The 14,263-nt window shown below is 40.7% G+C and overlaps 1 pseudogene; it reads right to left on the bottom strand.

Moving 5' to 3' along the window:
- Window positions 1-439: 439 nt before the first annotated feature.
- LOC132365120 (large ribosomal subunit protein uL22-like) lies at window positions 440-9,989 on the bottom strand (annotated as a pseudogene).
- Window positions 9,990-14,263: the final 4,274 nt, after the last annotated feature.

The raw sequence follows: 14,263 nt of genomic DNA, 5'->3' as shown, positions 1-14,263 counted from the left end.
ATGAGAATATCAAAGGTGAAATTGGACAAGTGTTAAGGAATGTCCCAGAAAAATGAGAGATGTTAAATAAGTAAAAATTGATGATTAAAACTCTCCCTTTCCCACTTCAGACCTAACTAGAAATAAATAGTTGATTTACAATGTCTCAGGTGTACAGCAAAGTGACTCAGTTATATATATATATATATATATATATATATATATATATATATATATATTTATCTATTCTTTTTCAGATTCTTTTCCATTATAGGTTATTACAGGATACTGTGTACAGTTCCCTGTGCTATACAGCAGGTCTTTGTTGTTTGTCTATTTTATGTATAGTAGTGTGTATCTGTTAATCCCAAGTCCCTAGTTTATTCCTCCCTCCCTTTTCTCCTTTGTAACCACAAGTCTTTTCTTTTTTGCTTTTATTTGCATTTATTTTTTGTGGCATTTATTCCCAGGCCATAAGTTTTTGTTTCTTCAGTTTCTTCTGGGATATCTTTTTCTTCTGGGCAATCTCCTCTTCTGGTTTAGGAACAATCTGTTCTTTTTCTGTGAGGATCATCTCAATGTGGCAGGGAGAGCTCATGTATGGGTTGATCCGACCATGAGCTCTGTAAGTCCTGTGCCGTATCTTGGGGGCTTTCTTCACCTGGATGTTCTCAATGACCAGAGGATCTACATCTAAGCCCTTAAGTTCAGCATTACTCTCTGCATTTTTGAACATGTGCAGTAAAAATTCAGCACTCTTTTTGGGCCACCCACCCTGTGTCCAGCCCCATTGTTTGGCCTGGGCACACCTACCAACTCCACCATTGTAACAACGGAATGGCACACATTGCTTCTTTAAAGTGACCACTTCAGATACTTGGTGGCTTTTCGGGTATGCATACCCTTAATGTCCTGGGCAGTTTCACGAGTGTTCTTAAAGTGAACACGAAGATTTGAACCTCTTGACTTGCATGATTTTGTGGGGTTTTCTGGGTCAAGTGAATAGCGAACTGTTTTTAGAGGTCACCTCAGGCCACTTACTGGAAAAGGAAGCACAGGTCTTTTCTTAACAAAGCAAAATGTTTACTTACATCGTTTGATTTTATGATGAAGGAAAAGGGATTAAGATACCAGTTTCATGGGTTTTAGAGCTGGTTTGCAGGATTAAGAGAGATCTTGAACAGCTGGGAAGATTGCAGGGTTGACACATGGGACGTGCTCTTCCAGGCCACTAAGGCACGTCACCAGGAGCGGAATGATAGCTCCTTTTCCCCAGGCCCCCTTGCAGTTCTTGGTTTCTGGCCATTCGATGAGGGAGGAAGTGGTGTAAGCCACTTGCAGACCTGGCTCTTAAAAGCCAGGCAGACTCTCCAGATTCCTCTTTCTCTGCTACTCTGAAGTTTTCTAGATGAAAACAAGACAGAGGAAGTTCCCCTGACCTGTATAGGGCTTTGTGTGAGCAAGTTCAGCCATAGAAATGTTGGGTTAACTGTAGGTTAAACCATCCTGACTAATATATGGGAAAAAACCTAGGAAGAAAGTAAGCAGCAAAAACATAAAGCAGTTTTCCCAAAAGAGATCTAAAGGTGGAATCAATATTTCTCCTACATCAATATTTGTTGAAGAGAGCAGGGAATAGGGAAAGAAGAAATGATATTAAATAATTTTACCTTGTGGTTACACTAAAAAAAGAAAAACTTCTAAAAAAGAATAATACATATAAAGAAATGTATAAAAATCATACAATTTTCACAAACTGAATATGTCCATGTAACTGACAAGTGAGTAATAATAATAATAATAGTAATAATAATAATAAATCAACCCAGAGTATTACCAGGATCCTGGAAGCTCTCTTCATGACCCTGTCAGTCACAAGCCCACAGAAATACCTCTGTTCCGACTTCAAACTCTGTGGTTGCACCTGAGCTCTGCTTGACCATGTGATTACAAATGAACCTCACTCCCCAGACCCACTTAAGTTTCCATATTACCCAGAAACTCCAGGCTTCTCAAAGTTTCTTAATTTTTTTGCTTTCATAACTAGTAGAAAAAAAAATAAGTTAAAACAATGAGGAATTGAATGAAACAATTATCAAACTGATTTTAGTTCTTAGTGGATTTTATTTTCATTAATTTTAATTTCATTTTCTTGGGATAAATATCATATGTGTGTATGTCCACAAAAATTTATAAAACTACTTATATGTTACCAAAAAAGGTCATCTTATTACATTTTTAAAGGTAGAGATTTTACAGGCAAATTGTATGGTTGTAATTCAATACAATTAAAAACAAAGACTGGAAATACCAAAATATCACTGCATGGAGAATAAAAATAAATAGAAAACACTTAGTACAATCCAAAATCAAAACTGAAGTTACAGTCTTTTTAAAACCATGAAAAGAATGCTTTATCTTAAAACCTAATAGCCACTGCAAAGGCTATTCTCATAGAAAAATCCATAGCCTTAAATGTCTTTATTATTATAGAAGGACTGAAAATAAACATTACCTATCTTAGAAAAAAATATAATAAATCAAACAAAATAAGCCAGGGAGTGAGGATTACCATATTGCATCAATTCTAAGGCCCACTTTCCTTTTTCTTTTGACATCTCTTAAATCAGAACATGTCCTCAATTTCTGCTGACCATGTAGCAGTGTGACCTCGTTATTACCTGTGCCTGTAAGAACTTGGCTGTTCTTCCTGGTGGCATGATTGAAATCCCTTTAGATGTCAGTCAAAAAACCATTTAAGCGCTGTTTGAAGAAGGGCTATGAATACTGGCTGATGTCTGAAATACTTTGAATGACACTTCCAGTAACAGAGAACTAGCATCAAAACTTGAAGAGTGAGTATCAGCAATTCAGAAGAAAATCTTGGAAAGAGTTGTGGGATGCTCTTAGGAAATGCTGTGTCACCAGCACGGAGGACAAAATTGTGTGGAAAAATTGGAACATTGATGACTGAGTGAATGATGATTTAAAAGAGCTGGTCTCTCAATCAGAAGACATCTTAGAAGTATTTTAAGTGATTTTATGTTTTCTTTTATGGATGCATAAGAGAAATATGATTAAAATTTATGCCTAATGAGTCTAAAAGAGCTCTTCCAATAAGTAAAAATTAAACATTCTAAAAGTGATAAGAAAGCCTTATGTCCTAGATAATGTCGAAGAGTTTTATTTTTTTAGTGGTGTCCAAAATAATGATGAAATGTGGTTACATAGCCAAAAGTTAAAGTTATGAAATAGAAAACTGAAAGAGTAGAATGTATAAATAAATGGAAAAACTAGATTTTTGCAGAGATTGGTAACGTATAAATAAACTCTTCATGAGCCTGATTAAGGACAAAAGTGTGGGAGCAAAAATATACAGGATTAGGAGTAAGAAAAGAGACAGAACTAACAGAGAAGGTAGATTGAAACAGTAAGAGAATATTACATGCAAATCATCAGCAACCTATCTGAAAATCAAGAACCGGGGTTGGTTGGACCTAGAGTCCGTCATACAGAGTGAAGTTAAGTCAGAAAGAGAAAAACAAATACCGTATGCTAACGCATATATACGGGATCTAAAAAAAAAAAAAAATAAAATGGTATGGATGAACCTAGTGGCAGGGCAGGAATAAAGATGTAGACATAGAAAATGGACTTGAATGTAAAGCAATTATACTCCAATAAAGAGGTTAAAAAAAAAAAAAAGAAAATGGACTTGAGGATATGGGGTGGGAGGGCGAAGCTGGAGTGAAGTGAGAGTAGCATCGATATACACACTACCGAATGTAAAATAGTTAGCTAGTGGGAAGCAGCAGCATAGCACAGGGAGATCAGCTCAGTGCTTTGTGACCACCTAGAGGGGTGGGATAGGGAGGATGGGAGGGAGGCTCAAGAGGGAGGGGATATGGGGACATGTGTATGCATATGGCTGATTTGCTTTGTTGTGCAACAGAAACTAACACAGTATTGTGAAGCAATTATACTCCAATAAAGATCTATTAAAAAAAAAAATATCAGGGGTTGGCAAACTTTTTCTCTAGGAGGCCGGGTAGTAAATATTTTAGGCTCTGTGAGAGGTAAATTGAGGCTATTACGTAGGTATTTAAATAACCATTTAAATATTTATAGAGAAAGATGTGGCCAAGATGGTGGAGCAGGAAGCCCCTGAGCTCATCCCCTTCCATGTGCACACCAAAATTACAACTATTTATGGAGCAACTATTGATGAGAATGACCTGAGGACTAGCAGAAAAGATTTTCCACAACTAAAGATACAAAGAAGAAACCACAGAGAGATGGGTAGGAGAAGTGGAGACACAGTAGAGTCAAGATTCCTCTCCCTGGGGCAGGCAATCCACAAACAGGAGAACAATCACAATTGCAGAGGTTCTCCCCAAGGAGTGAGAGGTCTGAGTCCTGCATTAGGCTCCCCAGCCTGGGGGTCCTGCACCGGGGAGATGAGCCCCCGGAATGCCAGGCTTTGAAGGCCAGCAGGGCTTGCGTACGGGAGAGCCAGAGGGCTGTAGGAAACCAAGACTCTGCTCTTAAAGGGTGCACACAAAAATCTCACATGCTCCGAGTCCTCGCACAGAGGTAATACTTTGAAAGAAACCTGGGTCAGACCCCCTTGCTGATCTTGGAGAGCCTCCTGGAGAGACAGGAAGCAATTTGGACACCCCCTAGGGACAAAGATGCTAGCAGCAGCTATTTTGGGGGAGCTCATTCTATCCTGAGGACACTGGGGATGACAAGGGCCATTTTGGAGTCCTCCCTCTAGCCTACTAGTGCCAGGGGCTTACTGCCCACCGGCAGGCCAGCACCAGTCTTGGGACCCAGTCTCCCCCCCACTTATGGGCCGTCATCAGCCCTGGACACTCTGGGCTGTGCAGCCAGCTGCACGGGGACCTGGCCTGGCCCAGCAGGAGACTGGCAACCACCACACGAAGCAGGGCCTGGCAGCCAACTGGGCTGAGTGCCAGCTTCAGTGACCAGTGGGTCCACAGCAGTCACCCCTACCACAACAGAAAGGCCCACACAACCCAGATGAGGGGCACCCCTAGAGCATAAAGCTCTGGTGACCTGCTAAGAGTGTGCTGCTGGGTCCCACAGGAGGTCTATATAAAGCCACTTCTCCAAGATCAGGAGACGTAATTGGCCTACCTAACATGTACAAATAAATACAGCAAAGTACCGAGTGAATGGTATATTATAACCAAGGAGAAAAGGCAAGGGTGGGTGCCTCTAAATTATCAAGAAATTTATCAATAATTAATTATATCAGCAAATAAGAGAAAAGCAAATATGATCAGAGCAATAAATGCTAAAAAAATTTGATTAAAAACAACCGCAGCAGTTATTCCTAAAAAAAAACCCCTCTAAATAAATGGCAGTTAAGAAAAGCTATTTAAATATGATTAATGAGTGAAGAGCGTCAAAATATACAAACTACCAGTTATAAAATAAATAAGTCATGGGGATGTAATGTGCAGCATGGCGACAATAGTTAATAATACTGTATTGCACATTTGAACATGGCTAAGACGTAGATCTTAACAGATCTCATCACAAGAAAAAAAATTTGTAACTATGTATGGGGACAGATTTTACCTAGACTTATTGTGGTGATCATTTTGCAATATATACAAATATTGGATCGTTATGTTGTACACCTAAAACTAATATAGTTATAGGTCAACTACACCTCAATTAAAACAAAAGGCTCTTTTTTGAAAACGAAATAGGAAACATCACTCTATGTACTGAAATGATGAAGGCAAGTCAATGAAATTCAAAAAAGACCTTTATCATTCTATATTATTTTGGAGGTTCTATTGTATATACTAAGACAAAATAAAAATAAAATACAGTAAGTCCCCTACATACGAACCTTCAAGTTGCAAACTTTCAAAGCTGCGAACGTGCATTCCATCAACGTCTGGCATGAGTGAAATTGCAGCTTGCCCTCCATCTGCTATTGCTGACCTTCCTTCAGCTCTACCATCTCCCTCCTCCAGTCAGTAACTCTTCTTGCCTGTTCACTCGATGCCAGCTCCTGTATGCCAGGTGTTATACTGTACTACTGTACTTTTCAAGGTACTGTACTGTAAGATTAAACATGTTTTATTTTTTGTGTTTTTTTTCGTGTATTATTTGTGTGAAAAGTATTATAAACCTTTTACAGTACAGTACTATAAAGCTAATTGTGTTAGTTGGGTACCTAGACTAACTTTGTTGGACTAACGAACAAACTGGACTTATGAACGCACTCTCGGAATAGAACTCGTTCATATGTAGGGGACTTACTGTAGTAAGTATAAGCAATGGAGAAAAAAGAGGGAAACTGATCATATGATTCTACACCTAGAAAAACCAAGAAATTCTAGTTTTAAAAATTTCTAGGAAAAGAATTTTTCCTAGAGAATGAAGAGGAAATAAGAGAATTTGGTGATGTGGGACACAAGCTTTTCTTTATTCTAGAAATAAGACATGGAAATGGGAAAACATTTCATTGATAACAACAACAAAAATTTTAAAACATAGATAAGAATGGTACAGAACCTGTAAAATAAATGATAGTATGAGATGGAAGGATGTAAATCAACATCTGAATAACTGGAAAAACTTTCATGTTCTTGGATTGGAAGTGTTAATATCAAACAAAATCAATTATGTCACTACTAATATGTCAATGCAATTTCAATTAGAATTCCAATGAGAGCTTTTGGGGAGATAATTGATTATGATGATATTACATTTCATACGGAGGAAAAAATGCCTATGAACAGTCAGCAAAAGTATAAAAAGAAGCATAGTAAGGAGGCATCTGCTTAACTAAAAAGCCACCATAATAAATCAGTATGATACAGGCATAGGGATGGCCATATAGATCAAAACACAGATGGACACTTCAGAAATAGATCCCATTTTATAGGATTTAAAAAAAAATTTATTGAAGTACAGTTGATTTACAATGTTGTGTGAATTTCTTCTGTATAGCAAAGTGATTCAGTTATACATATATATATTTGTTTTCATATTCTTTTCCATTATGGTTTTTCACAGGATATTGAATATAGTTCCCTGGGCTATATAGTAGGACCTTGTTGTTTATCTATCCTATATATAATAGTTTGCCTGTGCTAGGATGATTTTACATATGAAAATGTGGTATTTCGATTCAATGGAAGAAGAATGATATATTTAATAAATAATGTGTGCAACAGGCTATCTATCTGGAAGAAAATTAAAGAGGACTCGTATCTTGTATCATTTATAAAAATAAATCCCAAATAGATTAAAGGAATGAGACTTGTAGGGTCTCTTTGAACGGATGGACTTCACATTTTGAAACTCTACTTTGGCCACTGTATCTGGAGTCAACCCTGTCCAAAGTCCTCACAGGATGAAAGGGAAGCTGGCATCTTCCCATCTGCCTAGCTGCAAGGGAGTGGAGGCTTTGAACACAATGAAGGAAGACAAGGAGAAGGCATACTGAGTAGGCGACTGGTGGTATCTGCTAAAGAAAGCCAGCTGGAGAGAGAGAGAGAGAGCGAGAGAGAGTTTATATTGGAGTATTTTTGTCATTGGCTGGGATCCATTGCTGTTGCTACAAGACAGGATGGCTTTCCCTTGCTTTGATTGGCTTTGGCTTCTGGCCAGGTCTTTGCTGTGGTACCTGCAGCCCCTAGGAGGACAGGAAGACTGACTTCTATCTTAGGTACCAAGGAGGAAAGAGTCCAAATATCATGTCTAGGACACCCGCCACCCCCTGCCCCCAACTCTCTAGAAACGCTCTTCTGCAGGAGGGGAAAGACATGTAATGAGTGCTGCCTCTTCCTTCTTACTTAAATGCTCCGAAGAAAAGGGGATGAAAGCCAGGAACCTAAGCAGAAGGCCAGCTGCTTTCTTCACCCACTTTTAAGGGATGCCCAAGACAGGTGCGGGGTCATTAACCGTTGCCCCAGCATCCTGCACGGGGCGACCCTTGGTTGGGTGTCTGGAAGTGAGCCGTGAAGGCCCATCGGATAGTCGCCCTTGAAAGACGTCCTATTCCTGGTGCTTCTGGCATCTGGTCCTGAGAGACAGAGGGCCCAGCATCACCTGAGGAGCGGCGGGTGTGGGGAGGAGAGAAGGGAGGCCAGCTGAGCGGAGAGCCCGGGAGAGGACTCTGCACTGTCCTCTCAGGCCTGGGGCTTGCTGGGGGAGCCGCTGACCTGAGCTGAGGACCTCAGGGAAGGGAAGGAGCCCTCTGCCGCGCTGCTCACGGATGCAGAGGATGCTGAACTCGGATCCCGAGGCGAAGCATTGCTGCAGCCACAGGTAACCGTCTGAAGGACTAGAGGTGCTGGCGAGGGCAGGGGTGGCATTCTCCCCAGATGCCAGATTACCCTGCCCTGGCCAGAGAGGTGTTTATTTAAGGGCAGAGGCTAGGCACATCCAGAACCTTCAAGGCTTCTGTCAGGGGTTCTCTGACAGAGCCGGGGCCTGGGTGGGGCCTCTGTGCCCAGGAAGTGACAAAGAGGCACAGCACTAACCCCCCCCCCCCCTTGCCCTGTCTCTGGCTCTCACCAACAGTGCCAGCTCGGGGAACTTCCCGAGCATGCAGTGGTCAGGGCAAGCCACCCCTCAGCAAGGGTGTCTGAGGGAAGAAGTGTGGTTTTAGGGTCAGACAGACCTGGGCTTGAGTCCTGAGTGACCCACTTGCTAACCATCTGTCTGATCTAGGGCAGGTCTCAGTTTCCATGCTGTTCATTTGTGAATTAAGAGATCACACAGAGCTGGGGGGAGCGGTCAACAGGAATGAATGACACGGCACTTAGCACAGTCTGGCACAAAGTAGGCACTTAATGTGAATTTCCTTCCTTCTCTCTGAGGAAGCAAGGTGGCCTTCCACGGCAGGCATCCTGGAGGTCCTTTTGTTTTCCTTTTGTTGGGCTCACCTGGCCCTGCCTCTGGTGGGTGCAGCGGGCATGGTTTAGTGAGCTCTATCTCCCGGCACCTTAGCTTACATTGCTACCTGCTGCTTTATCTAATTTCTTTACTGTTGTTTTGCTTTGCCTAGGACAGTGCCTGGCACATAGTAGGTACTCAGTGAGAGTGTTCAATGAATGAATGAATGAGTTCGTCTCTTCCATCCTTAGACTGCTTTGAGTGAGACCCCCAAAATTCTATAATTTGCACCTGGACGATTACTGTCACTTGGAGATCCATCTCTGTTTTTTGGTTTATAGTTTTTCACAAAGAACTGTCACATTCTAAGGTCAGTACCAGGTTTCAGACCACATTCAGACATTATATGTATTAATACATACCCAAAGCCTGCATTAGAAAGAACTATTTTGCTGTAAAACAAGCCAAAGATTTCTTTGGAAATTATTGGCTACTGGAAACTTACTTAATTGACAATTTGCTAGGATTTCTTGGCAATCATCGTGCCTGCTCGGGAGTTTCTGCAAAGTGAGCAAATCTGACTTACAAATGGTTTTCAGATGTAAATGAAATTTTTATGAATACTAAACTGAACAATTAACGAGGTTGAAATAATGTTGTATTTTGGCAATAAACATTTATTAATTTATGTTTTGCTGGTTTCTTTTCACATTTGAGAGCCAATGATTTTATATTCTGGCCTCAAACATTTTTGTAGGTCCCTGAAGAACTCATGTGACATGAGCACAGGGCTGAGAGCGTCTGTTGGAGAAAATAGTCTCAGAGGATTGTAGACTCAGAATGTCTGTAACTTATTCTTATCTAGAGTGGGTCATGGGCTATCTTGGTAAAGGGAAAGGACATCTTAGGAGACTGTCTTTTCGCTCTAGCCTCTTTGGCATTCAGCCCTGATTCTCCTTTTAGTGTCTTTTAGTATCTTACCCCCTACCTATTTCCTTTTGGTTTTCACCCTCTGCACTGAAACCTGTTATATCATTTGCCCTCAAGGCCACAATTCTTGGCTTATCAGGCTCGCTGATCTGCATTATTAAATTCTTGCATCGTTGGGCTGAGTCATTCATTTTTGTATTCCCTTAGGAAAGTTAGTAAATGTAAGTTGAAGGTAAGAAATAGTAGATGAAGTCTTTACATCAACTAAAAGGCATCTTCCCTTCCCAGGCAATGTGGCTATATCCTGTGGCCTCTGGTGGAGGTGTTCCTATCTGGAAATCCCCTCATTCTGTGTCCCTCTTCCTCATTCTGGCAGACGCCTCCGGTCTTGTCCCTTTTCAGAGAGAGGACAATGGGATGAGGGGGAAAGGAATGGAGAGTGAATATCTGAGAACAGTTTATCAACTGCTTTATTAGACTGCTACGCAGACTATAGTCTGAGGGCAAGTAGTATCTGTACCCGCTGGGGGCTTGTTGGAAATGCAGAATCTCAGGCTCCACCTCAGACCTGCGGAATCAGAAGCTGCATTTTAAGGAAGTCTCTGGGTGAATTCGTGTGAACATTAAGGTTTGAGAAGCCTCAGACCAGACATCATCACCTGGATGTCCCTTAAGTACTCAATGTCCACAGGTCTGAATCTAAGCCCATCATCTGCTCCCACAGCTTGCCCCCTCCTGAGCTTCTTCTCTTCCTCTGTATTTCCGGGGTGCCTGAAATTATATTTCATCACAGGACTTGTTTACTGTCTATTATGTTACTTTCTTACTGTTTTCTCCCAATTAGATTGTAAGCTTCCTGAAGACGGGTATTAAGTCCATTTATTTTCTGTCACCAACAGTGTTCGCTGAGCCTGAAACAAGTTTTGGCTTCTCTAACCTCAGTTTCCTCATCTGTAAGGTGCAGGGGCTGGGCTTCATCTCAAAGACTCTGTTCACCCATAACATTCTGTGATTCTATGATGTGCCTTAAAGAATCAGAACTGCAAGTTTGAGAAACACCTTGGAAGTCACCTAATTTAACAACTGCTCCCCAAACCCCCATATCGCCCCATGTTACTCTGGCTAAAGCAGAAGCCCCTTCAGCCACATCCACATGTAATGACTGTCCCACTTAAGCATGGACATCTTTAGTGACAGAGAAGTTAGGACCTCTGCCGTCAGTACATTCCATTTTCAGAAGGCTCTACCTTTTTAGAAACTTATTTTATAGTTTTGAGGCTTCATAGCTAAATTAAAAGAGAATGGATATTGGAATAGGATAGAAGTGGTCTCCAATTCCACGAGAGTTACTAGCTGTGTGAGTTGAACAGACTCTAAGATGAGCCCATGAGCCCTGTCTCCTGGTGTTCCTGTCTTTGTGTAATTCACTTTCCTTGAGTGTAGGTGAGCCCTGTGACTTATTTCTAACCAACAGAATGTGGTAAAAGTAATGGGTTGGCGCTCCTCTGTTTACATTATGCTATGTGGCCAAGGTGATGTCACTCCCACACCCATGATGTATAAGACTCCATGTCCCTCGCAGACCACCTCTCTATCTTCAATGCTGGATTTGAAGAAGTAAGCTGTGATGAATCTTACAGCCACAAGGAAATAAATTCTGTCATCAGCCTGAGACAGCTTAGAAGTGGAACCTTCTCCAGTCAAGCCCTCAGATGAGAACCCATCTCTGACTGGCACCTTGATTTCAGCTCTGCAGAAGACCCAGCTAAGCCATTCCCGACCTCCTGACTCTCAGAAACTGTGCAATAATCAATGTGTGTTACTTTAAGCTGCTATTTGTGTAATTTGTTACACAGCAAAGAAAATGGATAACATACTGTATAATCTTGGGCTTGCTTCTTAACTTCATTGATTTTCTATAAAACATAATAATACCTACCACCTAGGGTTCTTGTAAGGACTGGAGACAATTTGCTTGCCGATAGTGGGTGCCATCAATGGTAACTTTTCTCCTTGTTATTGTTGTTATTGTTATTTTCTCCTTGTATCTCCCGAGGCTTTTCATAGCCAACTTCATGAGAGAGTTGTCTTTGGAAGCCATCTCCAATTCCTTGCTTCTCGTTCACTGGTCAGCCTTCTCCCATGTAGTTTTTGTCTGCATCACTCCATTGTCAAGATTACCAGCAACCTCTAGTTTATAAATCCAATGTCTCCTTTATTCTGTCATCAGTTTACTGACCTCTCAGACGATTTTGTTATAGCTGACTGCTCACTCCTTCTTGAGATACCCTGTTGACGTCCACGATAGAACACTGTTCTGGCTTTTCTCTTTGATGCTTTTTTTTTTCCTACTTAGCTGATAACCCATCTCTACCCAGTCTCTAAGTTCTAATACAGCACGGTGTTAAGCCCTCCATTTCCTTACATACTGCTCCCTTACATGATTCATCCGTTTTTTCCATGGTTTTCATTAGCATCTGCAGGGTCCCAAATTTGTAGGTCCTTCTCTGAACAATCCTCTGAGCTCTAGACTCATATATCCAACTGCCATCTTGACTCCTCCATCTGGCTACCTCACAGGCGTCACAGATTAACATGTCCAAAACTGAACATTCTATCCTCTTTATCCATTCCTCTGTGGATGGACACTTAGGTTAGTTCCATGTCCTGGCTGTTGTAAATAGTGCTGCAATAAACATTGGGGTGAATGTACCTTTTCAAAGTATGGTTTTCTCCAGATATGTAGCCAGGAGTGGGATTGCTGGATCATATGGTAGCTCTATTTTTAGTTTTTATAGGAACCTCTGTACCATTCTCCATAGTGGCTGCACCAATTTACATTCCCACCAACACTGTAGGAGGGTTCCTTTTTCTCCACACCCTCTCCAGCATTTGTTATTTATAGACTTTTTGATGATGGCCATTCTGGTTGGTGTAAGGTGATATCTCATTGTAGTTTTGATTTGTATTTCTGTAATAATTAGCGACGTTGAGCGTCTTTTCATATGCCTTTTGACCATCTGATAAAGAAGATGTGGTATATTTATACAATGGAAAATTACTCAACCATAAAAAGAATAAAATAATGCCACTTGTAGCAACATGGATGGACCTAGAGATTATCATGCTAAGTGAAGTAAGCCAGACAAAGACAAATATCAAATGATACTGTCTATATGTGGAATCTAAAAAATGATACAAATGAACTTATATGCAAAACATAAACAGACCCACAGACATAGAAAGCAAACTTATGGTTACCAAAGGGGAAAGGTGTGGGGAGGGATAAATTAGGAGCTTGGGATTAACATACACACCCTACTCTATATAAAACAGATCATCAACAAGGACCTACTGTATAGCACAGGGAATTATACTCAGTATTTTATAATAACCTTTAAGGGAAAATAATCTGAAAAATATATATGTATATATGTATAACTGAATCACTTTGCTGTACACCTGAAACTAACACAACATTATAAATCAATTATACAAAACAAAACAAACAAAAACCCCAAAACCAAAACTGAATGTTCCATTCCCCACCCTCCCAGACTATTCACCAGCCTTCTTCCTCATCTTGATAAATGGTATCACCGTCCACAATTTGTTTCAACCAGAATCACCCTTGATTTCTTGCTTTCACTCATTCTTCCTGCCCCCCTGTAAGCAAGTCCTATCTATTACAACTAAAATAGTATGTCTTGATGTGTCCCCTTCGCTCCCTCTATACTGCCACCACTCTGTCCAAGCCCCCAGGAGCAACCCCTTGAACAGAGACAACATCTAACTGCTCTCTGCTCTTTCCCTCAGGCCTCTCTTCAAACCATTCTTCAGGCCACAGCCAATGATCTTTTAAAAATTTAACTTGAATTATATCCCTCTACTTTTAAAAAACTTTACAGGCTTTTCTTTGTGTTTAACATAAAATTCAGACTTTTAAATGGCCTAAAGCCCTATATAGTGTGGGTCCTCCCACCATTTTCCTGTTCTTTCTTTTCCCGTTGTTACCTCACCTTAAATATTCTTCCCCTTGTTCTCTGAATAATGTCTTCCTTTCAGTGTTTTGGCTTCAGTTTAAACATAACTGCCTTAGAAACATCATTTCTTACTGCTCTATTTACTTTAGAATTCTGCTCCTCTTCTCTAATTCAGCACCTTGCTTCATTTCTTCCTTCTTTGCACATTTTATACTTTGTAATAATTAATTTGTTTGCTTATAATCCATCTAGCCCACTAGCCCATAAGTTTCATGAGGGCAAGTTCTGGCTGTTAGGTTGCAACTTGGTAGATCTTTATTAAATGAATGAATGACAATAGTGTATTCTATTCTTACCCTCTGGGTCCAACCAGAAACAGTGTCATCCCTCTCATGCACTCTGTCCCTTCAGTTCCTTGAAGACACGCTCCTTCCCTATCCCAAACAAGGCTTCTTCTTCCCTAAAATAAAATATTTTCCAGC

Source organism: Balaenoptera ricei, chromosome 4 (assembly GCF_028023285.1).
Source record: "Balaenoptera ricei isolate mBalRic1 chromosome 4, mBalRic1.hap2, whole genome shotgun sequence".
Taxonomy (NCBI): Eukaryota; Metazoa; Chordata; class Mammalia; order Artiodactyla; family Balaenopteridae; genus Balaenoptera; species Balaenoptera ricei.
Note: the sequence above shows the minus strand (reverse complement) of the source record. Positions and strands in the feature narration are given on the sequence as shown.